This window comes from Microtus ochrogaster, chromosome 16 (assembly GCF_000317375.1).
Source record: "Microtus ochrogaster isolate Prairie Vole_2 chromosome 16, MicOch1.0, whole genome shotgun sequence".
NCBI lineage: Eukaryota > Metazoa > Chordata > Mammalia > Rodentia > Cricetidae > Microtus > Microtus ochrogaster.
Window position 1 is genome coordinate 236,384 of NC_022018.1, and position 11,343 is coordinate 247,726.

At 43.7% G+C, this 11,343-nt stretch overlaps 1 protein-coding gene across 1 annotated transcript in view; it reads right to left on the minus strand.

Moving 5' to 3' along the window:
* Window positions 1-11,343, minus strand: part of Fam171a1 (family with sequence similarity 171 member A1) — a 127,915-nt gene that overhangs the window by 115,928 nt on the left and 644 nt on the right. The window lies entirely within an intron of this gene.

Sequence of the window (11,343 nt, forward strand, 5' to 3'; positions counted from 1 at the left end):
CACAAAAGTAGGCATGTAGATCAATGGGCTGGAACGGAGGATCCAGAAACACCTGGACAAGTAACTTTTGACAAAGATGTCAAAAACAAATAATGGAGAAAAGTACCCTCTTCAACAAATGGTTCTGATAAAACTAATTTCCACACATAAAATAACGAAGCTATTACAGATCCACATAGCTTACTCTGGACAAAAATTAATTAAATATGGATGAAAGGTCTTAGTATTAGCAAGACCTGAAACATTGGAATTGGTGGAGGGAAACACAAGGAAAACACTTTAAAGATATGGCACGGGCAAGGACTTCCTGAAGAATACTCTACCAGCACTGAGATAAGCCTAAGAACAGGCAAACGAGACTGCATGGAATTTAAGACGCTTCCACACAGCAAAGAAAACAACCACCAATGTCAAGAAATACCATATAGAATGGGGAAAAAAAACAAATCAGACAGGGAATTAATATCTAGGATATATAAAAAAGCACAAAGATTAAACACCAGAAAGCAAATTATCTGATCAATAAATGAGCTAAAGAACTGGACAGACAGGTTCCCAAAGGGGAACATGGCCCTAAAGTGTGCATCAACCTTAGTCACTGGAGAACGTGGACCTGATGCTGTTCTGAGAGTCCATCCACCTCCTTCAGAATGGGCATCTTCAGAAAACAAATGACAACAAATGCCGGTGAGAACGTGGGGAAACGGGAACCATAGAAACTTCTGCTTTGACTGTAAACTTGTGTAGCCACTATGAAAATCACATGCAGGCTTCCCAGAACACTAAAAATAGATCTCCATATGGCCCAGCTATACCCCTCTTGGCTATCCACACAAAGGGCTCTAAGTCTACATACCACAGGGATCCTTGCACTGTGTTCATTGCTGCACAATATCGGGGAAACGGAACCAGCCTAGATCTCCATCCACAGATGAACGATAACACAAGTGTGGTACACAGACATAATAGCATTTTATTATACCATAAAGAAGAGTAAAATCATGACACACCTGCGTAAAAATGAAAATCATTATGTTAAGTGAAACAAGCAGACTAAGAAAGATATGCTGCATGAGTTCTTTCATAATAAGGACCTAGATTTAAAAGTATAAGTATACATACACACATATATACTTACATATGTGTGTGTGTATGTGTGTGTGTGTGTGTGTGTGTAGGTCATGAAACTAGAAAGTGATCAAGAATGGGAGGAAGAGATCTTAAGCAAGGGGAAAAGAGACGGCAACAAAATAAAGTATAAGAGAATATTTAGGTAGTGGAAGGGAACTAGCTAGGTAGGGGTGGGCAAAAGGCCAGTGTTGGGAGGAATGGGTTAGAATCAAGCACATGTATAATGATGTCAGATTGATTAGCAACTCCAAGACAGGACTTCCTGTCACTTTAAATCCCAGGTATGTGTAGGACTGCACAGGAGAAAGGAGCTGAAGAGCATGCCTCATGAGTACCGACGCAAGAAAACGGGTTATGCTTGAAAAAAGAAATGCCTCTATTTTATTAATAATGTCTTAATAACAAACAACAGAGGACTATTTATGACACTAACCCTACCTGTCTATGCAAAGTCCAAAGAAGCCAGACAAAAGGGCATTGAGAATTAGCCCCACTGGAAAGACAATCTATATAACTCTGTGTGCAGGGCTGTTTTCTCCATGCAATTTTTAAAAGTAGGAAGCTCACAAACAGAATAGTTAGGGAAGACTCCAAGAAATCAGAAAGAAGAGCTGCAGAGAGAAGAAACTGATTCCAGCACCCACTTCTTCCTTAATCGAAATATGGCTGACTGCAATAGCTCTTCCCACCTGGCTGGGTGTAATCACCAGAAAGGCCAAGTATATACATGCTGACTCAGAATTAATGCGATCAACTCTGGGCACTGTCTTTGTGAAAGACCCTAGGACAGTGACAGTCAGGTGAGCGTACGCTGAGCAGAAGACTGATGGTTCTGAGGGTCAGGATGGTGCACGGGTGAGCGTAAAACCACTGCAGTAACCCGTCCATACCACACTGTGCTGGGTACCCCTCCCCCTTCCCAAGGGTCACTAGGGCTATGCATTCAAAGGTGGGGGAAGTCATGTTTTTGAGACAATGCACTTGGCAGCATTCTGGCTACAAATCTCAGGGAGAGGTCCAAAGAAACCCTAGCCTCCGCATGAGTTGAGTTAGATCTCCTCCAGCACGTCACTTCTCTACCTTCCTCTGGGGGACACTGTGCAGGATGTCAGCCTTGCTCTGGTGTCTTCAGCTTTGGCTCAGGAGTTGCCACTGGTATCATACAGGAACATACCAACAGACATCAAGCCGATGACACAAGGGGAGGAAATAAGGAAACAGTCACACTCTGCCGTCATTCTAAAGGACGTACCCAGTCTTTGGGGATAGCTGCATAAATCTCAAGACATTTTACGTGTTACGGTACACCATCTCCTGGTCCCTCAAGACTGGGCCAAATCTTGTGCCTTCTGTTCTGGATACACTTAGAACTCGATTATCTTAACTTTTCAAAGCTACTAGAATGCTTTAAAGAACTGATTCCTTGCACTGATGACCCAGAAGGGTTCATGAAGACTCCAAATAATTTCTAGAAACTGCATAGGCATGAAGAGATCTTGATTCTTTTTGAGGGTGGCAACTGGCACCCCTAGGTGGCATGTGTCTTTGAAGAAAGAAAACAGCACTGAGACAGCCACATGCTGCCCCTGTCGCACTGCCTCTCCATCCTGGATGAGGTCACACACAGGTGTGTGCACACATGCGTGTGCACACATGCTCTTGTAAACCCACACCCACACAACAGCTTACCTGACAGGTGTGTGAAGTGATTCGACATGATGAGACAAGAAAGTCACCCAGATAATTTGATAGCATTACAGAACTAATTAAACATCAAAGAAAAAATAAACATTTACATTCCCATGTCATTTAAAATAAATATAAATTTATTTATAAATGTAAATTACCTAAACTTGAATTTTGGTTTCTAAAAATGCTTCAGCACATCAAAAACTCAAGAAATTTAAATACACTACATATATTTTCATCAAATACATATATAAGATACATGTCCTCAAAAAACTAAAATTAAAAAAAGATGAACAATTACAAGTATTGAGAGAACAAGAGAACAGTTTGTGCATTTTAAAAGAAAGATTATAAAGATAAAATCAATTTTTAAAAAGTTCTAGAATTTTTCTTATGAAAGTAAACATTTGCATAAACAAGCAATCCTCTTTCAAAAACATTCTTGCACAAGTTTGTGTGCGCACATATGCATTTGTGTATAAGTATGTGAATGTCAAAGTGTGTGTAGGTGTGTGTGTGCATATGTGTATGTGCTTGTGCTTGAAGGTGAGGGGAAAACTTTGGGTGTCATTCTCAGGAACATCATCCACTTTCTTTGAGAAAGAGTCTCTCACCGGGCTAGAGTTCATCAGCTGGTCTAGGCTGGCCGACCAGCAAGCCCTCAAGAGCATCCGGTCCCCACTTCCCCTGTTCTGGAATTATAATTACATATATTTTTATGTTGGTTCTGGGGACCCAACTCAGGTCCTTGGCAAGTACTTTGTTAACTGAGCCATCCTCCCAGTGCCTTCTAAGCATAGTCTCAAGGGAAATGCAAACCATGCACACAAAAGAATTTTGTAAAATGTTCATCCAAACCACATTTACAGACAGAGCTAGAATGATGAGTACTGTCTTAGTCAGGGTTTCTGCTGCTGCAGTGAAATGCTGTGACAGAAAGCAAATTGAGGAGGAAAGGGTTTATTCAGCTTACACATTGCAGTTCATTACTGAAGGAAGTCAGGACAGGAACTCGAACAGGGCAGGATCCTGGGGGCAGAAGCTGATGCAGAGGCTGTGGAGGGACGCTGATTACTAATGGCTTGCTTCCTCCTCATGGCTAGCTCAGTCTGCTTTTGTATAGAACCAAGGACCATCGACTCAGAGATAGCACCACCCACCATGGGCTGGAGCCCCCTCCATCAGTCAATAATTAAGGAAATGTCTTACAGCCAGATCTTACGGAGGCATTTTCTCAGTTGAGGTTCCCTCCCTGCAGATAACTCTAGCTTGTGTCTGTTGGCACAAAATTAGCCAGGACATGTACCCATTAGTAGAAGAATGGATGAACAATCTACAATAGCTATAGAATGGAAAACTGGCAACAAGGAAAGAAATGACTGTATTGCGATCATCTATAACATGGTAGATCTCAGAATTGTTCTGACGAATAGCAGATGTCAGAATATGGTCTATCTAGTCTTGTTTACTTAAAGTTCTAGGAAAACAACAACAAAATAATCTATGGTAGGAAAAGTACCAGAACCAAGGATGCTCTTGAGTGTCAGGAACAGGGACTTGCTGAGACAAAGAACTAGGGACTTCTTGCAGTGATGATAATATTTTATACCTTGAAAGGGGCTTGAGGTGCACAGGTGTGTGCAAATGTTAAGCAAATCATATATTTCCTCATATTTAGATTTGCCGAAGAGAAAAATAAATATTCAGCACTAAAGATATACATGCTGAAGTACTTGGGGAAAAAACATGTCCACGCATTTTAAAAAAGTCCAGATTAATGGATAGAAAGGACAGTGTGTCAGTAACAGGCAGATAAAGCAAACCCGGGGAGGTGTCGACCGTAGAATCTAGTGTGTTTGAGTACTCAGTAGAACATTCTTTTCATGAAGCAGGTTAGAAAACAACTCTTTGCTTACATAAAACCACCATTTCTATAAGAATTAATTTTGGGGTCACTGTACAAGCAAAAGGGAAGTAGAAAGTTTGTTTTAGAAAGAAAAAAGGTTAAGTTTTTGTGAGCATATACAAACACTGATCGCCACAGTTCTTCACATGTGGAGCAGAATAGAGGTTTCTCCTCACTCTGCAGAGAGAAAGGCATCTCCTTCGGCTTCAAGGATCCATCCGAATGCTTTAGAGGGGCCCACATACTTCCTGACCCCACCCCCACAACAGTCAGGGTCAAACACATTTCTCTTGTTATGAAAACTGTTTGTGAAACGCTAATGGGCTTTGAAATCAAGCCAGAAGATTCTCCCAACCCACAATCGCACCCTGCTCTACAGACCTCCCTCAAGGGCCCCTGGGACTATTTATATGACTTTCTTATCTCTTCTCCACATCTGGATCCAAGCTTAGCTCTTAGGAGCTACTCAGCCAATGTCTGTTGAAGGTCACTTTCCATAGGTCACAGAGGGGCCACACAGACGACACTTGTTGTCTGTCTTCATAAAAATCATCTGTACCATTAAGAAACTCTTATTCACAATGGCAAAATATGATGATCGACGTTGCATAAAATTTAATCTGAATACCCCCCTCCCAGTCATTCAGCAACACAGTCTGAGGGTAAAGGTGGGGCAGCCTCCTGTGACCCAGAGGATACGAATCTCTGTGTGATTTGGGGAAAGTGGTTTGCTGCCTCTGTCCCACATTCTTTTTCTATAAAGTGAGAATGGTATACATTTTTTATTAAGGAAAATGATACATCGAGGGGCTGGGGAGATGGCTTGGTTGGCAAAGTTCTTTCTTTATAACATGAGGCCTTGAGTTCAAATCCCCAGAACCCATATAAAAAGCCTGGGTGTACCAGTTGCCACGAGTGACCCCAGAGCTGGAGAGGTGGAGACAGGGGAATCCTTGGGGACTCACACGATGATAACCCATGAGATTGTACCACATGGTAGCAAGCACCTAACCATGCTAGCCTATCACTGATACTTTTTCCTATGAGGGTTCCTGTTTCTAATACACTGGTAAAATACTAAGTGTGATGGAAATACCATAAGTATTTACAACTGTGAGAATGTAATAAATTACAGAGAATTTCTAAAGCCTCACTCTAAGCGCTCAGGTCAAAAATTTAAAATTCAAAGAAGAAAGAAAAAAATCAATTTTAAATTGTACCACTTCCACACACAGCTTTCGGTATTACATAAGCCACCTTATGTTTTTCTTGTGCGTGCCTATGCTGAATTCTAAAGTCCCCTGCCCCCAAACACTTCCAGAGAAGAGTAGGAGACACATGTGCTTAGCAGTCAGGGTTTGCACCTACAATGACCCCTCAGACTTACACTTTGAATGCTTGTTTCTTAGTTGGCCATGTTGATGACAGGCTGTGGAGTCCTTGCGAGGTGGGGCCTGTCTGGCACAAGGGGTCTTTGAAGGTGACAGGCCAGCCCTTGCTTCCCGACTAACTACTGCTCTTTCTGGTCTACCGTGGCATGAACAGCGCGTCATGCTCCCACCCACCGCTGCAGACTGAATAGCCCTACTCTCTCCCCACCTCATCATAATTTCAGTCTCTCAGATGAGCCTACATAAACCTCTCTTGGCTTAAGTTGATTCTGACAGGTATTTTAGTCATAGTGGCACAATACTAGCTAACAGGGCTGTTTTCTCCTTCTTCGAAATACCCAGTCTCAGGATAGACAGCCTCTGTTCTCTGACGCAGACAAGATCCAGCCCATACCATAGACGCACCACCCGAGCCCCACACCCTTATCTTTGAGCTCTACAGCTACGTCATGACAGAGCTGAGAAGGTGGCTAAGTAGGTAATGTGCCTGTCATACGAGGACCTGTTGTCTGGATCCTCAGAAGGTATGTAAAAAGTGAGACGCGGTAGCATGTTTCAGTAACTCCAGAACTGTAGGGGTAGAGACAGGCAGACTCTGGGGGCTTGCTGGCAAGTCAGTCTAGGTGAAACAGTGAATTCCAGGTTCAGTAAGAGACCCCGCCTCAAAAAATAAGGTGGCAAGTCATTGAAGAAGACGTCTGATGCTGACCTCTGACCTCCACACATGTGCACATGTGCACACACACACAAAGACATACATATATACACTACACATACAGGCACATTTTTTTTAGTGGTTAAGGGACTGCAGAGGTAACAGGAGTAAGTAATAAAGGCAAAGAGCTCAGATCACAGGTTCACCTATGCGTCCAATCTAATCGCACAAGCCCTTGGAGGCCTGCTCTGGATCTAAATTTTATAAGTACACTTTCTAAAACTTCAGTAATAAGAAAGTATAATCAATGACCCAACAAAGTCCACAACTAAATTACTTGTAAAATGATATAATGGTTAATAAATAATTAACAAAATAACAAATGTCACTACTAAGAAAATATCCAAACATAATGTTCACAAGGTTGAATTTCTTCTGTGAGATAAATTTCCACTAGGAAATACCGCTTGTCGGCCTCTTTATCAGGACAATATACTGGTGCAAAGGAATGACCAGGGATCAGCCCTACTCCACACAGCTGAAACCTTTATCCACTACGACTGGTCTTGAAATCTGAAGCCTTACTGATGTGAGTCACCCGAGGGACACAGCACAGCTTTAACTAGAGTTCGGTGTCTTTCGTTCAGCTCTTCCAGGATGACATTTAAAAAAATCATTTTCCCATCACAAATTCAGTATTTTTTTTCTATTCAAATCTCAAGAAAAGAAGTCTAAGCAAATGAGGGTACTCATTTGATTTTAAAATAGGTGTGCCCTTCCTCCTTCAACTCAGACTCCTTTCCTGTGGGGGAGAGCTGAATGCAGGACAGACAGGCCGTACAGGGACACTGGCTTTAACAAACTCACTTGCCAAACATCTGTCCCCAGGCCTTCTTTTCTGCTCTAGCTGTGACTTGCCGCAATTCCAAACCATCTTGTAGTTTTCACACGGGAGGTTGTCTTTTTATATTTTATGAAAAATCAAGGGTTTTAAAATATTTGATGACTATATTAGACATGCATGTGACAATCTTACCCTCCCAACTAGATTACCCAACATAAGAGAGTTTCGGCTAACTGCCTCCAGAGGCGTTATCTGCAGCCTCAAACCGAGACTGGAAATCACTATAGTTCCAGTGCCGGTGCTGCCTAACCTATGCTTTGGCGGCTCAAATATCTGCTGCCCAAGAGGCCTTCTTCCGCCCAACTCCACATTCCTGGAGCATGGAGTGAGGTGTTGTGTGCTTACGTAGCCCTTACTACAGCTTCCATTGTGCACTGTGGGGAGCCTGACACACCTAGAAGTGAGCATGGCCGACTGTCAGGAGCTAGCCTTTTTGTCCCGTGAGTAGTTCACCTTACTTCACAGATGCTTGGCTAAGTACATAAAAAGGACAGCAGTGATATCTTCTAGTTCATTTGTTTTCCAACTAGACTTTAAGGTGTAGAAGCGTGAGGTGGAAAAATGAATCCTCCTTTTGAAACCCCGTGGGCTCGGTAAGTCCAACATGTTCTGTTCCTGGATGAGTTGCATTTAGTTGTCTTAGGTTAAGGAAGGAGTGTAGCATGCTGGCTACTCTTCCTGATAGCCACCCCTACTCCCGTTCATCCATTGCTTCCCTGTCTCTCACCTGAACATGCTATTCTGAACTGAAGTTCAAGGTCAGTAAAAAATAGGCCTCTTGGAAAGAGAAGGAGCTAAGGATGCTCTCAAATGTTCCAGCAGATGGTAGATTTTCCAAGATGAAGGAAAAGTTAATATATCGCTACAAAATACCTTTCTGTCAGATAATAACAAAATAAAGGTCAAATGACAAGAGTCTAAGCACCAAGTCCCTCACCTAGCTCTGAGCCTTCTTCCGGCACATGTGTCCGGCTTCAAAATGACATCCCGTAGAGTACATCTGCATGGCTCATCTTTGGAGAAGAATCTTCTATCAGGCTCCTCAGTGTGGTTTTATACAAGACACAGAGCTGTTGGTCAACTCTTTTCAATAATGCCTCCTGCAAAGTTGCCACAAAATGATACTATATACTGCAGAACAATGCAGAGGGAACATCTAAAAACATCCAGTCATATTCCAGAGAGTTTAGAGTCACAGCCGGTCATGTGGCCACGAACTGTTGCATTCTGTAAGTCACTCTGCAGACTCAAAGCAGCTACAGCAAGGGAAGCCAACCCTTAAATCTTATCATGAATATTTCAAGAGTAAAGAAATAGCAGGAAATGTTGTAGATGATCGTTTCCCCGGATATCACAACAAGGCTTCCCTTACTAAAGGAGGGACTGTTGAGTCTTGGGAACTAGCTGTAATCCTAGCGTGGATGGCCTCTGGATATTCCAGGCTTCAGTAGTTTTCCTTAAGTAATCGCCAAGCCCTGTTTCTATACAGTGTCTGTTCAAGCTAAGATTCAAGCTCATTTGTGTAATAAAAGCAAAGCTTCTTAAAAATTGGATTTTAGAGGAAATATACAAACTTCCTAAAATACATGCAGTAAAGGGACTTCAGGCTACATTGTGGTATACACTTCAGTATCTTCAACTTCTTCCCCATCCAACACTGACTAACAAATTTGTGCCAAACAAACGCACAATTGGCTTACATATGCACAGTGAAACCAGAGCTAGCGCTCGTCTTGAAACCAACTATGTTTGGAGAATGACAGACAGCAGGAAGCTTTGACAAACCCCGCGAGTTCAAGTTACCCTCAAATGACAAGAGAAATGGTCCATTTCCTGAAAGACCCACTAGCTCAAAATCCAGGTGTCAGGTGGTGTGACAGAGACTTCTGATACAGGTGTTGAGATTGACACCTTAAAACGCCACCCTTACTGGAAACAGCAAGTAAGAAGGAAATGCAAAGGGAACAGTATCCACGTTCCATTGAAACCCTAGGACAGACCCAGACAAGGATAAATAGTCTCACGGGCTGGTCATTTCTCTCCTGCTTCACAGAAAAGTCCATCTCCAGGGGTTTAGCAGTAAGACCGTAATAAAAACATAGGCTTAGACGGGAAACCAGCAGGTTTTTTTAATCCCCTCCATGATTTTTTTCAATTGAAGCCATGCCTTTTCCTATTTTATAAATGTATGAATTCATTACTTCCATGTATTGCTATTTCAAATACACACACACACACACACACACACACACACACACACACACACACAAAACCCAACCTGCCCTCAGAAAATAATGACCTCATTGAGGCACAAGTATCATTCATTAAAACAGCTGATTCAAAAAGCAGCGGGGTGTAAATGAAAGAGGCTATCATTCAGTACTGATGACCTAATGTCGTAATACCCCCTTGCTACAGAGACTCATGGGTCTTTTGGTACCTCGTCAATGCCTTCCTTCCATAACATACATTACTAAATTCACATCCAATTCCTAACGGTCATATCTTACTGTCAACTGCGGTGCAGCAATGCATTTAAAAGATGCTAGCCAACGATTCAGCAAGCACTGCATAGGAAAACCCTCAGCATCGTTAACCAAACTCAGATTGTCAACAGAAACCAACAAGATATCCTGTGGAAGTCAAGGTGTCCCTAGTCCCAAGTTCCAACGGATGGGGAAGAATGGTCAGGCAGAACCGGTAACAGGATACGGGGATGAGCGCTCCTTCATTCAGCCTGTAGGGCTAACTTAGCAGCGCACACACCTTTCTGCCATGAATCAGGAATCTTGGCAAGGGTCTGAGTGCCTGCTGGAGCTCACAGAAGCACAACAACGGCCCCTCCCTAACCAAATTAACCCCCGGCAAGAGGTGCCCCGGATAGATTCACAGATGCTCATCTGCCGGCCTTAGTTGCTCTTCCGAAAAAGGCCAGCAGCAGAGAAACCCTAGACTTTGTCCCCACAAAATCATGTCAAGGAAGCTCCAGGATTGTCCTCAAATAAATTCTGATTTTATTTTATTTTTTAACGTGTGGCCATTCTTGGTGGCGACCACGTTACTTGTGCAGCTGGAAAGCAAATTTGCAAGAGGCCAAAGATTAGACAAAAGGCAGAAGCTGGCGACAGACAGACATGGAAATGCATTTAAGTGATTAGGGCTTCCCAGTTCCAGTTCTCTTCTCTTCTCACGATGATTCCTGTGGCTGCCTAACAAATCCCTAAAGGTCTGGAAACCATGTAGGATAAGGGGTGGGAGGAGAAGACCCCGAAACTTTCCTAAACTGCCGCAGCAGACCTCGGGTCGCCAGGGCTCAGGGGGCACCCCGGGGCGGCGGCCGCCCCCCTCCTGCTACAACAAAAGGGCCGGGAGTAGCCTTCGTGCTGGGACTCCAGGACTGGAGCTCCGGGGATCCCAGAGAGGGAAGCAGAGGGAGACAGCCAGCCCCACGTCGCCCTCTCCCGCGGCAGGGGCTATGGAGCCGCGTGTCCGAGTATGCATAAAGGAAAGAACCTCAGCTGTAAGCAGAAGAGTCACCAGCGGCTGCCACCTAAGCGGCAGCCAGAGCAGCTGGTGCCACCCAGATCCCTAGGGAGCGTCTGCGCCGCGGGCCCAGCGTGTTCCCGGGGCGGCGCAGCCCCCCGGGTATCGCGACGTGGGGGGGGGG